Below are 13,904 nucleotides of genomic sequence, written 5' to 3' on the forward strand. Positions count from 1 at the left end.
CATCAGGAATGGGGTCTAGTGATAAGTGACTTTTATGTCACTTCTTGGGTGTTTATTGAGTCGTTTTTCGGCTTATTTTCCAATAATTTAACCCATTTTATCCTTTCTTTCTCTTATTTTCTTATTCCCGTCTTTTATCCTTTAATTTGAGTATTTTAGTAGTTTCTAATAGTTTTTAGTTTATTTTTGTGATTTATTTATTTTTCTTACTTTATAATTTTTGTAGCTTAGTTTCATACTTTTTGTTTTAATAATTTCTCTTTTATCTCGTTTTCTTATTTATTTTAGTTTCGTATTTTATTTTATTTTACTTCATTTTATTTTATTATTTTAGTCTTTGTCTCGATTCTCCCTCGTGTTTGTTTTTGGTTGTAAGTGTGTTCGGGTCGATATTCAAGTTTCAAGTTTGGAATCTCGAATTGAGCCAAAAAAACATTCACAAGCTCCTGCTGCCCTTAATCATTGCTCACACAAACACCACCACAACCCAAACCTCCCAAAACACTTCTCCTGCTTCCCTTACCTCACAAATACAGCCACCACAATCCCTTGCTCCCTCACGCAAACCATCCAACACAACTCCCTGCTCCCTAAATTCCACCACCTTAACAACAACAAAAACAACCACCTGCCACCGCAACACACCCGCAACTCCAACCAGCCATGCTGTCCAGCCACAACTCACATCAACCGCAACCACGCACAGCAGCCCGCAGCACCTGCCGCGCCTCCCTTTTCGCCACCAATTTGAGCCCCAAAACCATTATAGTAACATCAATTCACTCCAATTCGTCTCCATTCACCACCACAACTAAACCTCACCAATCGCAACAGCATCAGTGCCAAAATAGCAGCAAGCAGCAACCCAGACCGCCGCGGGCGCGGCCACTGCTGCCACGGGCGCGGGGCTCTGTTTTCCAGCCTTCTCCAACTTTCGGAAGATTCCAAGGAGAAGCCTACCCGCGGCCGCTCCGAGTTTCGCGTGTGAGATATTACGGATTAATAAATTAAGACGGCTGAGATTTCGTGTTGATTAATCCAATGGCCACGATCAATTAGAGATGAAATCTGATGATGTCGATTAAGGGTGATGATGCGTGGTGATGTTGATGAAGGAAATCAGAGCAGCCACGAAAGGAGAAGAAGGGGAATTACTGGGTTGACTTCATTTTGGGGATTCTTTCATTTATTTATTTTATTTCCTTTTCCTTTTCCTTTTAATTCTCTTTTCTTATTTCTTTTCTTAATTTATTTTCCTTTCTTATTTTTATTTCCTCTTCTTAGTTTATTTATTTTATTTTCCTACTTTTATTATTTTTCTAAGCTTAGTTTAAATACCCATTTTGGGGATAATTAGAAGACACCTATTATGCTATTTTCTTAATTAGTTTAAGGGAGCTTCTCTCTCTTAGGGTTAGATTAGATAATTTTAGAGAGAGAAAATAGATTATTGCTCAAGTTTCTCCATTGTATTCAACTTTTGGTCAAGTTCATTTCAATCAAGCAACACTTCAAGTTTTCATCTTTCATTGATCCTCTCTTTAGTAATCTCTAATCCTTTCTTTTAGCTTTATTTATTTGCTTTATTGTTGCTTATTTTCATTAATCTTATTAGTTCATCTAGTTATTATTGATTTCATTATTCTTAATCATGTTTTGTTTAGTGTTTCTTGAGTTTATTTATAGTTTTGATATTATGTTTAATCTCCCTTCTCTAGGATAATTTCTTAACTAGGGGAAGGGGGTGGAAAATATGTGTTGATATTGGATGAATGATGATGGTTGGATTGAACTCATGCCATAAATTGATAAAAGACATGATTTTTGATAGCTTGAGGTTATTGTTGCATTTTATTTGAAGTTTTCTAGTTTAAATGCATGAAAGTGATTTGAACTAGATTAAGATCATCTCTATTTAATGATTGCATGAGTATGAGTTATTAAAGTGGAGTTTTATGGATTGTGCTTCTTTATTCTCTTGATTTGATTGTAACTAATAGGATGGATGAGAATGATCCTAATTAGTATTGACCTTTCTCATTGATTTGCCTAGACTAATACAACTCATATCTACAACTATGTAATTGATATTGTCTCTGAATTTGAATTATTATTGTGTTCTTTGGCATGTTTTTCATGATAACCATTATTGTTCCTCTCTTTCTAATCATGTTTGACACCCAGTATCCCTAGCGTCGTTCTCTCTTGATTTTAATCATCATTTTCTTTGCTTATTTGTAGTTTTAGTGTTCTTTATTCAAAAACCAACAAAAACACTCCCCTTTTTACTCTTGCATTAGTGAAAATTGATGTTGAATTAGTGAGCTTCCTTAGTAGTTTGACCCTTTACGTGACCCTATACTTGCATTAGGGTAGTTTAGGATTATAAATGATTAATTTGATTAGGGTAGTAGTTTAACGACCTATCTAACCCTCGATCAAATTTTGGCGCTGTTACCTGGGAAGTGGCTTGTTTAACATTTATTTTTGCTATTGTTAGAGTCTTTTTACTTGCTTTCCTTTTTGTTTTGCTTGTTTAATCCTACTTGTCATTAGACAAGAGGATGACCTTCTTTTTAAGGAGTTTGGAAATCCGGAAGTCTATGAGCTCACGAGTGGTATACTTCTCCCGACAGCCGAGACTAATTTCACAATCCATCCACAATATGCTAGGATGGTGCAAATTGAGCAATTTTCCGGAGGTGTAAGTAAAGACCCCATTGAGCATTTGGACAAATTCCTTGAGTTGTGTGCAATGATGCAGAAAAATGAAGTGAGCCAAGAATACATTTGTATGCATCTCTTTCGGAAATCTCTCACCGGAAGAGCAAAGAAATGGCTCAAGCTTTTGAAGCCCAACTCTCTCACCACATGGAAGGAAGTTGTGAAGGCCTTTCTCAAGAGGTTCATTTTTTATGAGTAAACCGCAAAAATGAGGAGGAAGATAGCTTCCTTTGAGCAAGAACCGGATGAAACTCTTGGGGAAGCATGGGAAAGGTTTAAGGATTTGATTAGAGCATGTCCTCATCATGAATTCAACCATAATTTGCTCATGAGATTCTTTATGATGGCTTGGAGCCAATCACTAGTAGAAAAAATGCTATTTGTAACTGGCGAAATTGACTTTTTGTAACTGACATTGTTGGTTGCGAATGCCACCGTTACAACTAGTGAAATTTATTCGTAACTGGCTAATGATAGTTACAAATAATGTACTATTTGTAACTGGCGTAACCTAACGCCAGTTACAAAAAGTCTTTTTTCCAAGTTAGAAAGCATACTATTCGTAGCTAACATTAAGTTACGCCAGTTACAATTAGGGTATTATTAGTAACTGGCAAATCTTAACGCCGGTTACGAATATATATATATATATATATATATATATATATATATATATATATATATTTTATAAAATAATATTAGTAACTAGCATTAGATTACACCAGTTACTAATAAATAAATAAATATTTTTTTATAAATATTTGATTCGAATACAAGAATGGTAGTATATCCTACCAACCGATCTGTTGTCAAATGGGTTACAATCTGTTACAATTCAACCAACAAAACACGTACTTCGAATACTTCCATATAATTTAAATTCGATCACCCACAACATACAATACAAACACTCCAAATAATTCCACACAACTTGAATTCATCCACAACTATACAATACAACAAAATTAACAATACTTTGAAAAAAACAATAAAACTTGAATAAAAAAAAAATCATTAATTTATAATTTAGCAATGTAATAACAATAACCAATAAGCTAAATAAAAGTTGATGTATGGAAATGTGTTATATTGTTTTATTGAGTTGTAAATGCGATTAATCATAACATCGATTAGCAAGATAGTTAGTCTTTCAACAAAAAATTAAGTCTAAAAAACTTAGCCCATTGTTTTCTAATCTCATCCAATTCTACATCTGCAAATCTTGCCACATATTCCTGCAAATATAAAAACAATACATGTCTATTATACTTTATAAAATAAAACATCAACCAAAACTCGTATAAAGCATTTTAGCTTGTAAAGAAGAGGTAAATTCATAACTTTCAAATAATTCTTGCAATTGCTATGGGAAGATACTATCTCATACATATATCATTACATAATAAGCACATTCGGTACCAACATATTGTTGAGCACACTAATTCTAATTATCATAGTACAATCATTTAATTAATTAAAGGAAATTTTGACTTTTACCACCAAAAAAAATCAAAAAATAGTTTTTTTACCACCAAAACATCTAAAACTTTTATTTTACCACCAAAAAAATTTCTAAAATTGTTTTTTACCACCAAACGTCAATAAAACCGTTAAATCTAACGGTTTAAAAAAAATTCCTTCGAATTTTGTGCGCAAAAGATGTTTTTCATAGGTTTAGGGGGGCACTTTGGCCCTTAGGGTCCAATTTGAGGTCAAAATTGACAAAAAATGATAAAAAAATGCCTCGTTTTGTGTGTTCACGCAAATCGAGGTTTTTTAAACACGCAAAACGAGGCATTTCCGATCATTTTTTGTTAATTCTGACCTCAAATTGGACCCATAGGACTAAAGTACCCCCTGAAACCCCTAAAGAGCCTGTGTTTGACACGAAAATCGAAGAATTTAGAAAATTCCGTTAGGTTTTTTACAACAGGTGGTAAAAAACAACTTTTAATTTTTTATTTGGTGGTAAAATAAAAGTTTTAGAAGTTCTGGTGGTAAAAAACATTTTTTTGATTTTTTTGTGGTAAAAGTAAAAAAATCTTGAATTAAATAGTACTTTTATTACTAAAAGAACGAAAAAGCAAGAATTAGACGCTTACCTCCATTCTTATGTGTAGTAATTGTGGCTTACTCATTTTGAAAGCATTTGCTTTGAGGTGTGACCTATATACATTGTAAGGTCTAAAGAAAATCATAAAAAGCATCAGATTAAATGAATGAAAATAACTTTTAATTACATGCATATGAGTACGTAGTCTATTTAACTAGGAATGTTGAGTACTATAGTAATGATTTGAATATATAGATTATTGGTCAATATGCCACAAGGCCTACTTCTTAGTAACTCATGGAAAGAAGATGAAAACTATCCAACTGTTAAGTAAGGTCTTATTGTCAAGTTATGTCATATCCATAGTTATGAAAGGTAGGGACAATGTGACTACTAATTCCGAATTTCGAACATAGGGATTATATCATGAGCTATAAGAATCAAATAGTTAACATGAGTTACAAAATAGTCACTTTTAAAAAATAGTCACTTAGTTATAAAGAGATTAGTTATAAAGAGATAAGTTAAATCCTTCCCTTATTTATTAATCTCCTTTACACCCTTTATGAAGAAAATAACTACTTGGTCTAACAAAGAGATTAGTTTAAAACAAAAGATGTTACCTTGCGGATTCGTTCATAATCATAGTCGTGCATAGGCACTTGCTCCAGCAACAATCAATTTGGGTCTGAATAATGTGTCACTTTTCTCCATCTGCAATGGAGTTCCTAATCAAATGAGCTTAATAACAACCATATTAATTAAGCTGCATGCTTTTAGATTAAGGTATTACTTGGTAAAAATAAGTAATTAACACAACAGGTCAACAACAAAGAATTGCTTGAATCAAGCTTATACAAGTCAAAGGTGCAAATATAATAAATTACAAATTTACTTGTCTTAACAGAAATGTCAATTGAAAGCAACAAAAACTATGCATTTCTTTAATGCTTAGTAGTTTAGATTGAGCATCCACTCATCCAGAGGATGAACTTTCTAAAACCATATATTACATTGAAATTGAATGAGCAAGTTGACTTTTAAAAAAAAAAAAAAATAACCATAGAAAGTCAAATTGAGGTATTTGGTTCTTAGTTCTAGAAAATAGGTGCATGGTTGCTTAATTTCAAGCTACTTTTGAAGAAAAAGCTAATTATGCTTAAAAGAAAGGAAAAAAATCCTAATTTTGGTAAGAAACCTTAGATAGATATATTAGAGGGGTGTATAATAGAGTAAAAAGTGGTCTACCTGATCATAATCAATATATATAAACAATGCTTTCATCCAATCAGTACGTCATTGTCTCAAAAAATATAGACACGACAGATATCTTCTTGGTGTCTGTTTGCAACATAATAATAGAAGTTACAAGCTTAATTACCAAAAAATTGCTTAGCAAATAATTAATTAACTGATAGGATGCATGCCACAAAGTGTTCACACATGTCATTTAACACAACATTCCAATATTAAAAAATTATAAAATTGGCAGAATTTACCACTGATCAATCTAAATGACAACTATTTATGTCCTTCTAATTTTTATTTTCTTTTTAACACAAGGCTTAGATATTATAAAAATTGTGTATGCTCTTGTATCAGTATCGCTTGGGGATTAAAATCGAGCTAACTCAAAGCTTCAATCTAATTGTCAAAAAGAAAATAATTGTCAATCATATTGTAATTTTCTTTTTAACACAAGGATTAGATATCTAAGAAGTTAGCTCGATTAGATTAAATAGCTAACTCAAAGCTTATTCAATCTAATTGTCAATCATTAATAATTTTCTATGCTTGTTTTAATTGTAGAAAATGTTTTTTTTTTCAATAACAATGCTTTAATAAAAGAAATTAGAGCATGTTCTTTTCCCCAATTGCTAACTTATCTGAATTACTAGGATGTAGATGAGCTTTTCTAAGCTTATAAGAACTATTGAAGTTATGATTTGAACTTGGGAAATCCTTAGCTAATAGGAACTTAATCAACTTATCTAAACATATGTATACTTATTTTTCTTGAAACTTAATATTTGAGATGAAAAGGAATTGCCTAAAACACTTAAAAAAAAATTTAAACTTGTGTATCAGTTAGCAGGTTGATCCTTACATCTAATATCCTGATTCACAAGTTATGAAATAAATCAGTAAAACCAATCAACCCCCCGCCCCCCCCCCCCCCCCCCCCCCCCCCCCCCCCCCCAAAAAAAAAGCAACGCCGTACAACAATCATATATTAGAAGAATAGCTTATGTCGTAGATAGATATACGCAATGTTCTACGCAAAAAGATATTAACTATCTAATAATCAACAATGCGATGAAACAAGACCTGGTATCCATGTGAAAGATGTCCACTATGGAAGATCAAGAGCCATGATTCTATCGTGAGGCTTCAAAAGAGCAATATAAATTAACATATCCATACATGTAAAAAAGCTTCCATGAGTATAGTAATAAGCAAAACCCAGATAATTTGACTCATAAATCAATAAATTACTCTTAATTACAAAGTACTATCAATTGATAGTAAAAATGCCATCAGAAGAAACCCCATTTTCACAGTGTCGGAAGTAAAACCACCAATTGTTATCTATTTTATAATTAATTTCAATGATTATTGTTTATAATAATCTTGTAATTTGAAAAAAAAAGAACAATCAAAGTGTCGGCAACAACAAATCCATCGAAAATCAATTCATACTTCTGCTAATCCAAAAACCCAATTCATATAATCCACAAAACTCGATTACTACATACCCATCAAAACCCCCAATAATAAGCAAGAAAACATTATTATATAATATATAATAGAACCCTAATTTGGAAAATTACATAACTTAAAACCTTGATATGGATTATGGAACCACTAAAGTTGAACCCATATTCAAAAATTTCAAACGGAATGGAGTGAGTTGGAGGGAAGGAGAAACTGTAAGAGGAAGGAGCACGGAGGAGTTTTTCACAAGAAAGATAAGCGTGAGGACTATGATCGAAAGTGAAAACCAAAGAAAAAAAGCTTTAAGTCTTTTGTTTGTATTTCAATGAGAAATTGATTCCTTACTTTAAAAAAAATTAAAAATAAATTGTTTTCTTAATATTTGTAACTGACGTTTGTAAGCTAGTTACAAAGTATTTAGTTAAAGTTTCTTTGACTTAATATTTGTAACTGGCGTTCGTAAGCTGGTTACAAACTTTTTAGTCAAAGTTTTTTTGACTTAATATTTGTAACTGACATTTATTTAGTAAGTTACTAATAAAACTTCAAACAATGATAAAACACATATTAGTAACTGACATTTACTACGCCGGTTACTAATGTCATGAAATTTGTAATTGACATTATCTTAGTCGGTTACTATTAATGCTTTCGTAACTAGCATAATATATGCCAGTTACTAATACGGCGTTACAAATAGCATTTTTTCTACTAGTGAATGTCAAGGACCAATCTAGATGCGGGTGCCGGTGGCCAATTGATTAAGATCCCTCAAAGCCAAGTCGAAGCTACAATTGAAGAAGTGGCTACTAGCTATTCTTGGGGAGGCCAAAGAAGGTCCCAAGGGAAGTAAGGAGATCTTTATGAGTTGGAGAAAGTCGGCCAACTTAAGCACATAGTTGAGCTCTTGAATGAAGGTCTTTCCAAGTTGAACTCAAGTGTTGGATTGGGTTCAAAACCTTCACAAATCATTGATTTCTCATTTGCTCGTTGTGGTGGGACGGATCATGATGCATCCTATTGTAGAGAGTTCAATCTCAAGCATGGTGAAGTTTTGACTTTGAGGGAAAAAGAGTTTGTAACCCAAACTCAATCTCAACAACTTCAACAACCTCCAAGGCTAGAAAACTCCTACCCCCATGATGGACCTCTCTTCAATCTACCAACCCAAAATTTTTCCTACCCTTCCATCCAAATAGGGAACTTTCAAGATCAACATCACGACCAAAATCCTCAAGCGTATGAAGAAAAATCCCCACCCGACCGCACATAAACCCAAATTCTTCAACAACGTCAAATTATCATTCAATAATTCCAAGAGATCAAATCTCACAATGAAGTTTTTGATTCCCAACTAGCCAGAATTTTTTTTCTCCATTTAACAACAAAATTCCCCTTACATTCATATACTAACCCTTCACATACTTATCAATCCAAAACTTGCAAGGAGGATGAGAGCAAGGAGGACAAGGTTGTAGAGGATGTGGTTGAGAAGAAGGTTCAAGAACAAAATGAGGATCCATTTGATTTTAGTGAACCAAACAAGTTTGAAGGCCCGGTTACCTTTCCTTGTAGGCTAGTTGAGAATGTTGTTTTGAAAAGCCCTATGGCGGTGAGCGTATGTAGATTTGATGTGGTCGATGGTGTGATGGCTAATGAGAGCTTACCTCCATGTGATGATAAGGTGACAATGAGGTATGATGACTTTCTTGAAATTTCCGCTTGGTTTGAAGGCTCTCTTGAGGATGGTGAGGTTGCCCTTCCTAGTATTGAGGATTCCAAGCTCGATCCCCCTTTTAGAAGGAAAATAAAGAAGAGAGAAAAGAGAAGAAGAAACAACAAGAAGAAGAAAAAGAGAAAAGATGAGCCACCTTTGGCTCATGATTCATCCCCTCCTTTTCCTTGTGGTGATGTGAGACCTCAAGGAGTAATAGTTCTCAAGCTTGGGGGCATCTATGATTCAATCCTCAAGTTGATGAGGGTGATGTTCTTTAATGCACCTTGAATAAGGTGAAGGGTCAAGCTAGAGACCATAAACAAGCGCTTCCCGGTAGGGAACCCGGAGGATTTCTAACCCTTTTTCTCCCCCTCCTTTCTTTTTCTTTTTGTTTTTTTTTTCTTTTTTCTCTTTAAATGTTTTCATTTGTGTCTTGTCTTGCCTTGTAGGTTGCTTTTTGGACGCTTGGAGCGGAGTGACATTTGGTGAACTCTATTTATGCTCCTTTATTCTTTTAAGCCAACCTCCCGGTGAGACCTTTCTTATTTTCACTCTTTTACTTTTTATTTGAGTGCTTAGTTTAGGATTAGTTTAGGAAGAAGTTAAATGGTTCGAGGTTAACCCCAACAAACTCCTTCACCTAAGTTTAACCAAACATCATGCAACCTTGAATTAACACCAAAATTGTTGGAAATTGTTGGGGTTTGGTGAGTCCGACTCACCGCGGAAACAAACCCAAAAACTAGGCCGCACTCGCAATAAATAAAACCACAAACATAATTAACTTAATAACAAGATTAAGATAAAACAATTACCTTTGGAGCGTGCTTCGCCCGACCGCTTGGGCTCTTACTTGAAAGCTAGCTTTGAAATTACGAATCCTCCAACGATGATCCACCCGCAACAATATCACCGACTAGGTCCAATGTCTTGGGGTTAGCAAGACCCGACCGATAAACTCGAGAAATTGAGTTCAAAGGCTTTCACAAAATTTGATACCTTTTCAATCTCTTGAGTTCAAAGGTTTTCACTACTAGTGATCCCTTTTCCAACTCTTACTCAAGCATCATTTCCAATGCCCTTACTTGGGTATTTATAGGAAATGAAGAGAGTATGATTGTCTCTCCCATCAATTTGAGATAGTGAGATTTTCACATTTTATTTTAAAGGTAAAATAAAATTAATTAAGCAAGCTAGTAATAAATCAACAAGTGGCAACGATACATGAGATTGCAAAAGAGGACCACTTGGAGAGGGGGACTAAACTTGCTCCCCACTCTCTCCCTCACCTTGCGCCACATGTCCTCTCCCACTTGGGCATCAAGGCACCTAAGTGGGCTTCCCATTTATTCCTCCCTTGGTCTCGGCCCAGCCACCGGCACCTAGGAGTTGCAGGTTGCTGTTGCTCTCGATAAGCAAGCCTCGCACTCTAACTGCGGGTTGTTGTTGTTCACGGCCAGCATGCCGCGCACTCTAAGTGCGGGCAGTTGCTGCTCCTTGATGTCGAGGCTTGCCGTAGCTGCTAGCATTGGTGCGCTAGCACGCACCAGGTAGCAAAGGCCCGACTTGGCGCACATGCTAGCCACCATGCTACGCATTGTGCCCCGAGCACTCGGATTGCTTGGGGCACTCCGATGCTAGGGGTAATTTGGGAAATACGTTAATTTATTACTATTTGCACATCTTGTCTTTTATTATTTTCGAATCAAATTTCGACGCTTGGTTTCGACGCTCTAAGCTCGAATTTCCGACATCTAAATAAATATTACTCGGTCGACTCATTAATTCCTTCCTAATTAATTCGTTGCTTCGGCTCGTCGGTTGCTTGGGTTTGACCCGAAGGGTTCAGTCAAGATTAAGTTGTAATATTAATTATGCATTAGTATTACTAAGCGGAAGCGGCCTCCACCGAGGCATTCCGATCACTTGACCTTATTGAATATATTAGCTTTCTAATAATTCTGAACCCACTATAAGAATAATACACTTGTTCGAAGGATACTATTCCTTTCAATCTCCCACTTGTCCTTCCAAACAAGTGTGCTTTTAGTGTATAGCCCTTTTCCTATGTCTCTTAATGCCTCTTCATGAACGATAAGGTAAGATTTATTTGTCATCCTTATTACATCCAGAAGTGTTTCTCGATTCCGAGTCCGGCGTCATTAATTTCTAAAATCCATCCGAGCACGGCCATGCATTTTTACAGTCTCGCTCTACGAGAGGCCTTGTAAACAACAAAGACATCTCCCTATTTTTAGCAGGGGGACATTTCTAGTCTTATAATGTAGCTTCTCTTATTGAGAGGACCTAGCCGCCCGAGTGATGCCGTTATAATCCCCCATTACGGCAGACGTTTAATAATCATCAAAGCGGACTAGTACTCAAACAAGAAAGCTCACAATACTCATGATCAAGGAAAAAAGGTTCCGATAGCAATAATGAGAGGTATACTTATGACGATTTTTAATCTCTTAAAGTATTCTCATAGGTCGATCCAGTATGGTTCTAAACCAATACTTGTGTAAATGATTCATGACGATTGTTTTGGGTGTTTTTGTCCCTCGGGAGAGTTACAACACGAAGACTGATCCGGGATGAGCTGTACCTGCAAAACAAACGGAGACACCTGTTGGGTGGTGCTCCGCCTCCAACGATCAAGTTAGTAACTTGAAAAGGAATAAAGAGTACGGAAATTTAGGTGGGTATCTGCTCGGATTCCAAGCTCAGGTGTTTCTCTGATGTAAGAGAATGCATGTGTATTAGATGATCAAAACGTGCCCTCAAAAAGAGGGACATCTCCCTATTTATAGGGTAATTGGGAATTGTGCCCCTGATTAGGTCACTGAACCCTAATCATTGGTGGGCTGCGCCGTTTTGCGGCATTCTCGGGATTTGGGCTTGAAGGCCGCCTTTTCCCTTGATTTCTGGAATGACACGTGTCGAGCAGGGATTGGTCCATTTTGGACCAATTTGAGGCTGACACGTGTCACCCTCTGATTGGGCCACGTGGCAGGGTGAAATTACCTTAAACATTTGCCCCTCACAGATGTGACGTGGCACGCCTCGTGGCATATGTGACACATGTCACGCTTCGGTTGGTGGTAATTTTACCGTTACAGAGTAACCGTTCACCTTCCGGGTAAATTACGGAAATGCCCCCATATTTACCCTCTATATATAGCCGTTTTACCCTCATAATTTTGTACGTTTACAAAAATTTTCTAGAGAGAAACTTTGAGAGAGCAGAAGTCATCCGTTTGAGTCAGGCGCGAGCAAGAAACTTTGTTCTTCCGCAACCCAGCCGGACCCGCCTTCCTTCAGATATCAAATCCAAAGGTACCGTCTCTGTCTCTCTCAGCTCTTTTCTTTTTTTACCGCTTGTACATATTTCTTGCAATAAATGGATGCATCACCAACACACACGACACAGCCTAGGTTAGAGTCCAGCCGGTCACCAGGGACGGCTGAGTCTAGGACTGGGAGTGCCGGCTCGGGGTGTTGGGACCACCCTTTGCCATGGATTCCGACCAGTTATGTGTCTGTGCAGGACACCATGGCTCGGACAATGCAGACGGCCACTGATCCAAATTACAGAAGCGAAGGCTCAGGCGGCCAAACGCCTGAGGGAGAAACGTCTGGTCAGGGAGACCAGACGGCTCTGGAGAGATCCCCTCCGCGCGCCCCTTCAACCCCTGATGACTCTTTCTTGGAAGAGTGTGATCAAGGCGGCGACAAGGTCGCCTCTTCCCCCATGGACCAAAGTGAGGGGGAGACAGAGAGTGACAGCTCCGCCTCTACCTCTGAGAGCAGCGATGACTTGCCCCCTCTTCCGGATAGCGAGGAGGAAGAAAGGAAAAAGTGGAGTGAGAAGGACGATCCCCTCAGCATCCACGTCTCCTCAAAAGACCAGATCCAAATGGGGGAGAACTTAGAGAAGTTTAAGAAAATGCACCCGCTTGGAGACGGGTATAAGATCCGGGTGCCGCCTGAGCTGGGCACCATCGCTTGGGGGGATGATCAAGAGAACGCCAACAACTATTTTGGCTGTTATGAGCCGGCGTTCAAAGCCGGCCTTCGCTTCCCCCTTCACCAGGCGGTGAAGGCAATTTTGAGAGGCTACGGCCTTGGGCTCTAGCAACTTACCCCCAACTCATGGACAAACATTCTGGGGTATGTTGCCGCCTGCGAGTTCCAAGGGCTTAACCCCGGCTGGGAGGCTTTTGCAAGCATGCACTACCTCAGTAGGAGCCCAGACGGCTGGAGGGCGTGGTACACTCTAACCACGTAGCCGCAATATATGATGACCTTGGACAAGGTCTCCAAGTTCGATGGCTGGAAACACAGGTTCTACCTGATGTCAGCCCCAACCAGACAGGAAAACTATGAATTTCGTCTGTACAATAAGAAGCCTGATTTGTTGGGCAAGAAGTGCGCTCTTCCCCGGATCCTAGAGGACGACTTTGACAAAATAATTGAGGCAGACTTTTTCGGCCTCACAGACGCAACTCTGTCAACCGGGGAAACTATAAAAGTCCCTAAGAACTGGATTCCCAAGAGCGCCTGGTTCAGGGATGAATGTTTCTTAGCCGCCTGCGGGCTAGGGCACATGTTTAATAAACGTATGCACCTGAGTTCATACCGTCTGTAGTATTTTTCTATCGGTATTGATTTATGATGTTGACCAATTTCTTTCTT

The 13,904-nt window shown here is 37.3% G+C and overlaps 1 non-coding gene across 1 annotated transcript; it reads right to left on the reverse strand.

Moving 5' to 3' along the window:
- Positions 1-2,929: 2,929 nt before the first annotated feature.
- On the reverse strand, positions 2,930-3,036 carry LOC145560899 (small nucleolar RNA R71). Its single transcript, XR_014093493.1, has one exon. It is a non-coding gene; the product is annotated as a small nucleolar RNA R71 (small nucleolar RNA).
- Between the last annotated feature and the right edge of the window lie 10,868 nt (positions 3,037-13,904).

This window comes from Chenopodium album, chromosome 9 (assembly GCF_948465745.1).
Source record: "Chenopodium album chromosome 9, dcCheAlbu1.1, whole genome shotgun sequence".
Classification (NCBI taxonomy): domain Eukaryota; kingdom Viridiplantae; phylum Streptophyta; class Magnoliopsida; order Caryophyllales; family Amaranthaceae; genus Chenopodium; species Chenopodium album.